The sequence below is a fragment of the Corythoichthys intestinalis genome, chromosome 14 (genome assembly GCF_030265065.1).
Source record: "Corythoichthys intestinalis isolate RoL2023-P3 chromosome 14, ASM3026506v1, whole genome shotgun sequence".
Lineage (NCBI taxonomy): Eukaryota > Metazoa > Chordata > Actinopteri > Syngnathiformes > Syngnathidae > Corythoichthys > Corythoichthys intestinalis.
In genome coordinates, this window is record NC_080408.1 from 41,823,363 (window position 1) to 41,836,073 (window position 12,711).

The 12,711-nt window shown below is 38.9% G+C and overlaps 1 protein-coding gene across 4 annotated transcripts in view; it reads right to left on the bottom strand.

The window, feature by feature from the left end:
• The window catches only part of LOC130930090 (transcription factor E2-alpha-like), a 40,104-nt gene extending 34,192 nt beyond the window's left edge, over positions 1–5,912 (bottom strand). For 2 of the 4 annotated variants that reach the window (XM_057857811.1, XM_057857809.1), the window contains exon 1: positions 5,384–5,912. The gene's annotated coding sequence lies outside the window, so the exon portion shown is untranslated. The remainder of the gene's footprint in view (positions 1–5,383) is intronic. The other 2 variants (XM_057857810.1, XM_057857808.1) reach the window with 2 other exon arrangements.
• Between the last annotated feature and the right edge of the window lie 6,799 nt (positions 5,913–12,711).

Genomic DNA, 12,711 nt, shown 5'->3' on the forward strand with positions numbered 1-12,711 from the left:
CAACAAAGCTTCATCAAGGTCATTATTCAATTTGTCCACACCTATTTATTTATAAACATTTGGTTATTTTTTAAGCAATGGCGGTCCTAATTTTACTTTTCTCAAGGCATAATGTAGGCATTGTGTATTTTCAACTACGTTGAAGGTCACATATATTATTGGTTTTACATTGCATTCATGTTATATGCAGTAGATTACACTGTCACAATCATGTTATGGCATGCAGTCGCTATTCCACGGTCACACAATAATGAAACAGCACTCGCTAACAGATTGATGAATTAGATATTGAATTCATCCAAGGGAAATTAGACTGTCACAAATAAACAAGAACTAGTCACACACAACAAAGTCTGAAAAACAAATAGAAGAGCAGCATTTTAGAAGACTTGAGGATAATTTAGAGTAATCTCGCAGGAAGAAAAAGAAGAAAGATTTAAGGTGTTACCTGATGGTCCGTGGTGATAAAAATAGTCACATTATGCTCCAACAGTATTTATTAGGGATGTGATTATTTGACGTCTAATAAAAGTTTGCTTTGGTCAATAGTTGTACTTGAGTGAAACATACAGTACGGCATTTTCAATAGATGTTTATGTTTTTAACAATATTTATCAAGCAAGACCTAATCAGCATCATCACTCAATAACGTGGGTACCCAAAAATAAGTACCGTATTTTTCGGACTACAAGTCGCTCCTGAGTATAAGTCGATCCAGCCATAAAATGCCCAACGAAGAGAAAAAAAACATATACAAGTCGCACCGGAGTATAAGTTGAGTTTTTGGGGGAAATTTACTTGATAAAATCCAACACATAGAACAGACATGTCATCTTGAAAGGCAATTTAATATAAAAATACAATAGAGAACAACATGCTACATAAATGTACAGTGTACAGTGTATGAACAACGAAATGTGAATATACTGTCCTACGCTACGGCCTGTCCTGGCTATAGACCCTACTCACCTACGTCACAAAATGGGCGTGTCGCTGTTTCCGGCCGCCATACTGTACCTCTTTTTCAGACCTATTCTCATTGTTTTCAATTAGTCGAGCAAGTTATAGAGCAATTCATGGAAGCCCCGGTGTTATCTGACGCTGTAAACTCATTGGATCCGTTGCATAAAAGGCGTTACGTGGAAAAGCTTCAGTTTATCCATTCGCCAGATCCATATTTGATGCCTAAATCGATGTTTTTCGACCCGCTGGCTTCGCCTGACATCTGATATCCTGATATTTACAACTATCTTGTCCACACAAAATCAGCCTATTCTCACGAAAGTTTGAAAAACTTTAAGAGCTTGGAGGCTTATAAATGCTACGTTGCTGGTTGGGTGAAACACGTCCTCGTACACGAAAATTCGGCAGGAATCTTGTGCTCGGAAGGTGAGTTACGAAATTTTCAATTCAAAATCTTTTGTTCTTGGTAACATCCACTGTCAAGTCTAATGTATTTCATGTCATTTGTCAATGGAGCTAGGGCTTTTAATGTTTATATGGTTTAGCGATAGCACTCACTACATACATACGTGTATGTTGTCGGCGATTAGCCTAGCAATGATCTTAATTGTGGTTGTCAGCCCAAAACCCTCTAAATATATATTAAATGCATCTTACCAGATATAAAATGACTACTACATAATCTGTGGTAGTCGTTTGGAGCCCAGTTTTCTCGTCGAATTGCAGCAGTCAATCGCGGCCTCCTCTTCGGGTCTCTCGGAATACGGTAAAAATTCAAGTCTCTCCGTCTATCTTCTCTGTTTTTGCAACCGACCGCCACACACGACTTCACCATTTTGAGTATTAATGTTGACGAGCAGTAAAACGTGCAATAATAGGAGGAATTTACGAAGCGCTAATGCATTTCTATGACGAGTATCCGGACATCATGGCGCGGGGGCGTGGCTGTGACGTCACGTGAGTAGGGTCTATACAGCGAACTCCCAAAAGACAATGCTGGACGTCCGTATAATTTGCTGAATCAATTTGGTCCTCGATAGAAAACAGGTTCGCATCAACGTAAATAAATGATAATTAGGTACTATTAGTAATAAGTAACAGGTTAGCATGCGTTCGCTATCATTAGCACATCGTTCAAACAACCACACAACTGGCTCTAAGTGTCCGATCGCGGGTGGAAAACACACAACAACAACAGAAAAGATGATACACGCAGGCGTTGCCCCTGTAGAGATGATTTAAAAGCATAAACAATGAAAGTAGGTTCGCATCCGTCTATTCTCTCTAGCTAACTCGCCCACTCAGAGCTACGTAGCTGTCCGTCTTCTTCTGGCGTGTCAAGTAAACAAGTGCGAGTGCGCCCTCACGTGGGCGTGAAAGCGCCACAAACTAAATGCATCCATTTCAAGATAAAAAAGTCAATAATACAATTGAACATACACTGCCAAAGGCAGAACGCGAACGTGGCCATAGCTATAAAGAGTTATTCAGGTAACTATAGCATAAGAACATGCTAACAACTTTACAAAACCATCAGTGTCACTGCAAAACACCAAAATAACATGTGAAATTATATCATAATGTATTAATAATTCCACACATAAGTCGCTCCTGAGTATAAGTCGCACCCCCAGCCAAAATATGAAAAAAAAACCGCGACTTATAGTCCGAAAAATACGGTACTTGAACATAAACATGGTCTAAGAAAAGTGCTCTCGGTGCATCCCTCTTATTTCATAATCTGGTGCAAGATGGAAGTAAAATATCGACAGTGATGTATTATGACGTATTGATGAATTTTGATACAGCCACTGTTTTATTGATATTACTACTTTATAAACAATGTGTATGTTAACCTAAATATATTTTCCGCACTATAAGGTGCATTGGCATATAAGGCACACCTTCAATGAATGGCCTATTTTAAAACTGTTTTCATACATGGGGTGCACTGCATTATAGGGTGCAGTAGTAGTAGTAGTAGTAGTAGTAGTAGTAGTGGTTGGGGTTGCATTATATATCCAGTAGATGGTGGTGCGCTAAAGGGAATGTCATGCCATGATTAACCAATATTGATCCATACAGTATATAAGGCTAAATTGTGCCATCTTAGGCACCCCATGATATGATTAGATTACGATTCAGGGTGCTACGATTCGATTATTGAACGCGGTATTGACGATGATCACGGTTATCACGATTATTGATGCACTATACATTTTTAGTTCATTAAAGTAGCCAAACATATGTATGTCCATTATTTATTAAAAAATATCCTAATGATTCAACAGGAACGATGGAAACATGCCCACATTGTACAAGAAAAAGCTGCCCTTAACTGCTTATTTTTTTATTTTTTTTTTTTACAAGAAAGTGCAAAATCACTAACCATTTTAAAGGCAGTACTTTATTATTTTTTTTACAAGAAAGTGCAAAATCACTAACCATTTTAAAGGCAGTACGCTTATTTCTCAACATGCCTATACAAAACAAGATGCTCTTTTTCACAAAAAGGTGCAAAAGCATTAGCTGTTTCAAACAGCAGTACTTATTTCTCTCAACAATACAATAAAATTTACACATTTTCTGAAAACAAAAAAAGTGTCTTTAGAAATAAGTTAGTCATTAACGAATTAATTAACTCTTTTTAACCAATTTACTTTGTTTTCACAGATTTCTGTACTTTTTCGCATGTTTGTAGTGTTTCGCTGTAATTAATCCTGGTTTTACACGTTCTGCATTTGGAATAACTTTTGTACACCACCAAACAACGAACAACTTGACATGGAAATACAAGTCGCTAATTAGCATAGTGCTCGGCGCTAACAAGTGACATCTCAAAAACAGCAACAATAAAGGCTAAACTGTACAAGAGGGTTCGTGTACTCACCACTGATAGACGGACACGGGACTTAGCAAAACACTAGCGACTTTTTCCAATTAACACGACTTGAACCTACTGCTGGACAACTGAAAGACAAGGAGCAATGAACTATCTCTCTTTCCCTCTCGCTCTAAAGAATAACTTGCGGACAGAAGCGCGACCACCGGGTCACTGCCTGTCTCATACACAAATTTATTTTCCAGTCTTTTGAAAAGGACTAAATCTCCGCTACGAGCGGCTGTCATAAAGTTATTAGGGAAAATCATCGTTTTTGAACATTTATGAATCGTAATCGAATCGTCATGTGTCGAATCGCGATGCATCTATTAATTGATTTTTTGGCACTCCCTTATAAAAGGCGCATCGGATTATTAGGCGAACTGTCTGCTTTTGAGAAAACTGAAGGCTTTTAGGTGTGCCTAATAGTGCGGCAAATACAGTACTTTTTTGGGTGGGTTATGTCATATACACTTGTACAACAAATGTTAATAGTGTGGTCTATATGACCCAAAAATGTGATGTGGTTCACCAGGACCATCACCAGGTCTTTATTTTATTTCATTACCATAAATAGTCATTTGCCCTATAAATGTTTAATATGGGGCTTGTATCTTTGTTACATGTTAATACTATTATACCATGTCCAGGAGTATTTCCTCACAATGACGAATAACCGTACCATTATAAGAATCACAAAATATAATATCTAATAAAAATCATTATGAAAGAAAATGAGTAATATGTAATCACGTGCAGTCTAGACGTAATCAAATAATTTTCGAAGGGTTTTTTTTGTGGTCTGAGGTCAAAATGGGGGAGTTCTCTCGTAACAAATGCAAGTTGCTTACGCTTCAGCAACCATCAGCAGACTGCCACAACTGAAACAACTTTGCAAGAAACAAGTGCGAGTCCCAATTGACTCGAGCAGCTTGTATATTGACTTTGACAAAACAGTATGTGTTTTCATCGAATACTTACACCGTGAACATCTTCAGAAATTGGAGAAAAGAAGTCCAAACCTGTTGCCTTCCTGGCCTCACTACTGAGCAAAGTGAGGGGGGCTCGACACAAAGAGCCGGTCAGCAAAGTTTCAACTCGGTATTCCAATATGTGGCAAACAGACTAATACCATTTAGGTTTAAAACGCACCTGAAATAATTCTCAACTGTAGAAGAGTGCACAGTTTAAAATACAGTTTAGATTAAGAAGCATTTTACTGGAGTAAGACGAGATACTAGCAGACATCAATATAAGTGGGGGGGGGGGGGGGGGGGACTCACCATGCTAATACGCTGTAACGTTGAGACTACTCAAGTGAAACAAAGACGACTTTTCTCAAGACGCAACCCAAGCATCATTCTGATAAAAGCAGGATAGCTGACTTAGCGCGAAAAACAGACATTTTGTTTCCCCGGTGGGAAATGCAACTTGAAAAATGCGCTTAAAACTTGTCTATTCTTCCGACAACACCGTGACAGGCAAGTGTTGTTTAAACCGCGGAGACGTGCTAGGAGAACGTATTAAATGCGTATTTACCTTGACTCAGTTTTGTAGCATCCAAGAGAGAAATAAACGACCAGGGAGAAGAAAAAACAAAGTTAAGGACTGGATCCTTTCCCCCTCTGTTCTCCTCCGGACTGTGGGCTTGAGGAAGATGAGGAAAGCCAAGATTGAAACAGTCCGCCGTCTCGGTTAGCGTCTTCGTCACCAAACTGAAAAGCCGTCTCTGACACGAACCATAACTCAATAATGACTCCGGTCCGTTTAATTTATTAAAATTCTAGCGACTTCATTTTCCAAGTAGACATTTTAACAGCCTCCACATTGTCGCTTCCAGTGATGTATTCATCCGCGGCTCGGCCCACAGGAGGACATGGACGCATCCAGAAACATCAGCGGTGTCCAATTTCAACCAAAAGGGACGAACGACACAAACCGTGTTGCGACTGATACTTATTAATGCTAAAATGAACACGAATTCCGAGTAGTATGACCAATTTTCTCACGAGGCGTCGAACGGGAGGTTTGGGCTAGCAAATCTTGAGGATCTATGTCGAGGGGCGGATGAGGCGACGAGCCCAGAGAGTGGACGAGTGTGGAAGATGGAATGATAATATCGGAGAAGAGGACCAATTGGGATCGGCTAAATTTGATTGACAGGTGGGACGTCCAAATATGTTTCAAGCTCGGGGCAGTGTTGTTTTGCCTGCACGTTGCTTTGCCAGCCAGCACGATCATTCAACTCACAGCTCGCAACCGGCGCGCCTGTACTGAAAAGCATTTTAGAATGTTGTGCATAGCCTTGATATGCATACCATGTACTAGTACGCTCTTTGTCCTTATTTTTAAGATAATTTAACACACTAGTAAAACACTCTCTAACCAGAAATGCCCCCCCCCCCCCCCCCCCCCCCATTAATAGTGACATTTTTGCCAACTAAAACTCTACACAATTAGAACAAACCCTTTAGAGGACAAGTGACTATTTCTAGTAATAAATAAAATGACATACACATACGTGGACATCACATTTTGGGACATTTAGGCCAAAATAACCTAAATGTGATGTCCACATTTGCGGGTGCCAAGTATCAATAATAATTTCATTATGATTGCTTATAAAAAGTCTTTTAAACAAATCAAATCATACATTAATAACACGTTAATACAAACAAATTAATATGATTAAAAACCTAAATACACTCTGGTTATTGCCCCCAATAACACTATTTAAAAATAATAATAATAATTCCATAGTATTTAATTAATTGCCTACCATTGACAACAACAGATTTCCAATTGATTTAAACTAGGAGGACGGGCTGTAATTGGTCATGTTTCAGTGGCATTAAAGGTGCTGAACTCACAGTCAAAATGGATTGGACGTCCAGCACCGCCAATGGCAGCCAGTGAGCTCAATGAGTGCCCTATGGACAAGTTTCCTGAGCGAAAATTGGGCGCACCACTTTTGACATTTTCTGATACAGACTTCCGGTTTAGACAGATCACCATGAATAGCGGTTGAAGTAGACAAAGTTTCAAACTGCCAAATCAAACCAGAGGAACCCACGAAATCACCAAAACAAATTCAGCACAACGTAGATGGGACTCTGGGACCTTCTGTGCTGTGATTGGTTGTGTGAACTCCAGGAAGCGCCTATATATATGCTTGGAAGTAGAATGTTTTGAACAGCGTCCAGCTTCAAAGCGCTAGTGTGGATCTACCTCGCCATACATCTTAAATTGAAACCAGCGGCAGACAATAAGTTAAGGCAAGGGCTTAGGTTTGGATAGGGACGGAAGGGACATAACACTATCAACTTTTCAAGAAGCTCAAATTGTCCCCACCAACATTTAAGCAACCTTATTTGCATTATATAATGACTATAGGTAATTTAGATTGTCTTCTTATATGTTGTAAGGATAGAATTGACCCTACAATTATTAAGTGAATTACAGTGCTTTGTTCAGGCTTTTCACTTGCTGAATGTGCCAGTCCATTTTTTTCACTCAAACGTACGTTTTATTGGCTGACGACTTGATCCCCGACAGAAATACAACATGCCACCTCCTCCGCCCCCTTAAAAGACCAGGGATATTTGAAGTTTTTGTCCGCCAGCAGCAGCCACTATAAGTAATGTAAAAACGTAAATGTTGTGTAGGTGGGGAACACACTACTAATTTTGCTACTGAAAGTCTGACCTGCATTAGATTTAGCATAACATTAATCCGTGCGAATTTCTCGAACTCGAGGAGGAAGCTGCTTTGAGAAAAATAGCCTTGAACACTCAAAACAAGACGACGAAATTTTTTCGACTAGATTTAAGAAAGATTAGCCGTGGAGCTGATCGCCGTTCAACCAATCTGATCTGTTTTATTAATGTCCCGTTATTCTGTTATATCGTCCCTACAAATATTGAGACCAAACTTACGCCCTTGAGTTAAAGATGTGCTTTAAAGTTAAATGATACACCTAAAGGAATGTTTGTTCTTATCACTTCGTTGATCATTCTAACAAATTCTAACGATCTGTGTAGCGTGTGTTAACATGGGGTGTAGACTGATATGCCGGCCACTTGTGTGACCAAAATAAGGCGAAATTACAAACAATGTTACAGTTGCCGAATGCAGAAAGGCTGACACCGATTTTGTTGTTACAAGGAAATATTATAAATACTATAATAAATACTATATAGGTCATTTTCATCTAGTTAGGTTATAGGTTATGGTATTATGAGCTAATTGCACATGCACACATAAACACAAATAGTATGTCATTCTTTTTTATTGCAGATATTGATCGCAATAAAACTTTTGGACAACATGATTCCATTTCTTGTTTTATTTAAAACAATTGGTGCATGCGCAAAACAGGTCAATAAATCACAATTCAGAAAATTATTAGAAAAATATTAACCAAGGTGGCACATAAATCGAGCCTTCCATCATCAAGGTACAATGCACGTAGTCTCGATATAAGTCCATCAACGTACGGTGTTGTTGTGAGGCACATCAAGTTGTCTTTCCTTCCCTTGTCTCCCCTGTTATTGCTTTGTGGTGGCACAGTCTTGGTTCCACATCTACCTTCATGAACACAAAATTCTCATATTCATATATTAGGACACATTCAACTAGATGCTTTGGAGCTTTTCAGGTCCCTGATTGTGTTTCCATCCACTGCTATTAGATCAATAAAATACAGAACTATTTTGGTTGTGGCGACTCTTAGCCATTTCTTCATGTTGTTCCCCCATGTCGTGATGATGGCAGATGGATGCGGCCATAGACTTCAAAAATCTATTGACCTTACACATCGTCATTCTTTGCGTCATGCCTTACCGTAGGGGCCTGTACCAAAGTCTGCTTTATTTAGTAATAGTCAGTTGAAGACAGAACACGCTGTGAGCCCATGCTTGGATTTTTGAAAAAGTACGAAAGCTATACCGCATACAAACAGGAGGGATTGTCTCAGGAGTGATTCATTCGAGGATTCAAGGTAATTATTATATTTTTCGTACCGTGCATGCATTTTGAAACGTTTAAAAAATCAGTGGGAGAAAACAGGGGCTACAGCATTGGCGTCCTACTTCGACATATTTACGTAAGAAAACTGCTTACTGCCCTTTTTTTTTTTTTTGCTTTTAACCAAGAATCGAGACTGTTTTACTGTACATCCATAACTATAAGGAATTCAGGGATTTAAGCATTTATTCACAAACATTTTCAACCCAAAAAGCTCTTTGTGTTACGAATGGGGGCGACCACAGTGACTAAACTAACAGCACATTCAACATATTTACGTAAAAAAAACGGTCAACTGCCCGTTTTTAAAAATTTTTTTTTATTTTTTTACTTTTAACCTAGAATCGAGCCTGTTTTACGTCCATATCTATAAAGAATTCAGGGATGTAAGCATTTATTCACAAGAATTATCAACGCAAAAAGCTCTTTGTGTTACGAAGGGGGCGACCACAGAGACTAAACTAGCAGCATATTCCTCATATTTAGTTTTTTTTTTTTTTTTTTTTTTTAACTTTTAACCTAGAATCGTGGCTGTTTTACGTCCATATCTATGAAGAATTCAGGGATTTCAGCATTTATTCACAAGACTTTTCCATGCAAAAAGCTCTTTGTTGTACTAAGGGTTGTTGCCACAGTGACTAAACTAGCAGCACATTCGACATATTCATGTAAGAAAAACTGTTAACTGCCCATGTTTTTTCTTAGTTCAGGAATTTAAGCATTTATTCACAAGAATTTTCAGCGGAAAAAGCTCTTTGTTTGTGTTTCCACTCGGTCAGCTTTGACGGCCACGCCAACAATGCTGGCTCCTACGCCAGCTTTGAGCTCCCCGAGGGCAGCTGGTCCTACACCAACCCCTACGCCGATGGCAACAAACAGATCTTCATCTACTTTGACCCTGTGCACCTTTGGAAGAACATTTACGGCAGCTTCCACAACAACGGCTATATGGTGCTGTCCAGGTGTCCTGGGGCTGAAGTAAGTGGCCAGCATTATTCACTTTATAAAAAAGATGAAGCAAAACACCTATCGTTCCAAAACAAACATGTTTTTTAGGAGCCTGAGAGGCCGGCGACAAGTTGACCCAGAAGGTGCTGGCGCGCTCTTCGATCGAGAATCAGAGTGTCGGGCTCATCATGGCGGTCGTCAACCCCAACACGGACACCGGGCTGAGGCGAAGCAGGAACACAGGGACGATGACTGGAGATGTTCAAGAGGACAAGGGAGAGCTGGAAACAGTCCTCAAGTTGCCATCTCTCCCCATGGCCCAGATGGGGTCCTTCGGAATGTCTCTGTGGGACTCCCTGATGTGCAGGAAGCACAAGAACACCTGCTGGAGTTCCTGGCGGTCCCTCTTCAACTGTTTTGGTGCGAACTTCTCCAAGGATGTGACTTCAGAAGCGAGGAAGAACAAGGCCTTGGAGTGGCCGACCGGCAGGAAATGGAGCAAAGTCGAGGAGGGCAGAAAGGAGACGGCGAGGAACAGGGATTTGTACAAGTCAGGGAAGCTGACCAGAAAACACAAGGCATAGAAGAAGGCCATGTGATTGTTGAAAGACGAGGCTCATATCATGGTATTACCACATTGATTATTTGCACTACCTGAATTATAGGACATCTCGTACACATTTTATATGTATGTTTTTTTAGCTCTCATACTTTATACTTGCAAGTCACTTTTGAGATTTTAACGTATCTTATCCTGCACTGTAAAGGGAGATGCTCCACATTCTAATTGTACAACTGTATAATGACGCTAAACAGGCTATTCTATTCTGTTATGAAGTCTAGAATGCGGCATTTTCAAATTTTCTTTTTTGAGGGATTTTGATGAGTATTGCTACTCCAGGTCCACTGTTGTTTTGGTTAGAGAAAGTGTAAGTCGCGAGCAGAAATGCGGAAGTAAAGCGGAAGTACCTAGGAAACTTGTCTATAAAGGGTTAAACTACTTTGCATTTCAATATCCTTGATAACCAGCTTAAGGTCAATGTACTACTACACCCTTGGTCGAGTTGGACAATTTAGGCATAAGAGTAGCTGGGCAAACTAATGCTTAGTTTACCTAACTAGTACCATGGAATTGTCATATTAGCAGACATACCAAAGACACAATTTTATTGATTCATATCTATTGCCTTGTTATTAGTACTAGAAACACACATTTTTTCCTCATTTGTTAACATATTGTCCTGATCGTTGACAACTGTGTGCTACTAGTATTACAATTAACATTATAAAACCCTTTCATGTTCCCAAAACATGTCTTGTGAAGCAATAACAAGTCTGGAATAAAACAACGGTGAATACATTTCCATTCACCCCGTTCTTTCAACCCAGCAACATAAGTCAATATGGACACCACATGGCTCACTAGTGGAAAACCAGGTGCCTTTTTCCAACCAATCAGCAAAGAAAATCATGATAATGAAAAACAGAGGTGACAAAAATATTCAAACTCTATACTTAAGTAAAACCACAGATACAGTATGTGTCCAATGAAATACTCGTAGACCATTAAATCTAAAAGATGTGTTTATTTTTGTATACATTTTATGCAAACACATGGTAAAATAAGTTACCTGGTGTATGGTAAAACCTAAATACAATAGCATCTGAAGTACGAGTTTTATTCATTCCGAGATCGCAACTGATGTCATAACTAACACTCAAATCTCATTTAATGAATGGAAATGCCATATGTGTTCCATACGCCCACGAAAATAACAAAAATATTTGTAATTAATTTAGATTGAAATTGCACTCCATGATATATTGTAGTTAAAATAGATAATAGTAATAAATAAATCCTGATCACGATTAATTAATTGCAGAATTGATAAAAGCATCACAGCCTCAAGATGCCTCCTTTACAGACTGTTTATCTGGGCTCTTTCTTCCTGAATCCAACTACCTATGATGAAGTCTATAAAATAATCATGAACATGAAGAATTCAAATTCAGCTGCAGCAGATGGCATTTGTAACAAAATTCTGGAAAGCATTTCCAACTTTATTATTGCACCTCTTACCTACTGTACCAATCTATCTATACTCTCTGGAGTGGTGCCTCATATAGCAAAAATTGCACGAATCACTCCAATTTTTAAATCTGGAGATAAAAATGATCTGAACAATTACCGACCAATATCTATTCTGCCTACCCTTTCCAAGGTATTGGAAAGAGTAGTCTACAACAAACTCAAATACTACCTAGACAAGCTAGACATCATTGTCCAATCACTGTATGGATTCAGGAAGCAAAATACTACATATATGGCAGTACTGGACCTAACGGAAAAAATCTACAATACAATTGACAAAGGTGACTACGGAGTCGGAATTTTTTTGGACCTATCCAAAGCATTTGACACCATTAAGACCGATATACTAATTAGAAAACTACAACATTATGGGATTAGAGACCTAGTGCTAGAGTGGTTCCGTAGCGATCTATCTGGAAGACATCAGTATGTTAACATTAATAATTCAGAATCATCATACAAACTCATCAATCATGGAGTCCCCCAGGGCTCCATCTTAGGGCCGCTCCTCTTCATCCTTTACATTAATGGCTTTGTTAATTCCTCATCTGTTTTTCATAAAGTACCATTTGCTGATGATACAAATTAATTTTTTTCCCATGAAAATCCATCTGCACTTGAGCAAATCATAAATAGTGAACTAAAGAAAATAGACACGTAGTTCAAATGCAATAAACGCTCTCTAAATATCAATAAAACAAATTACATTGTGTTTCGCTCCTATAAAAACAGCCCATCAAACAAATCTGCTTAAACATAAATGGAGAAACCACTGAAAGAATTTGCTCTACAAAATTCTTCA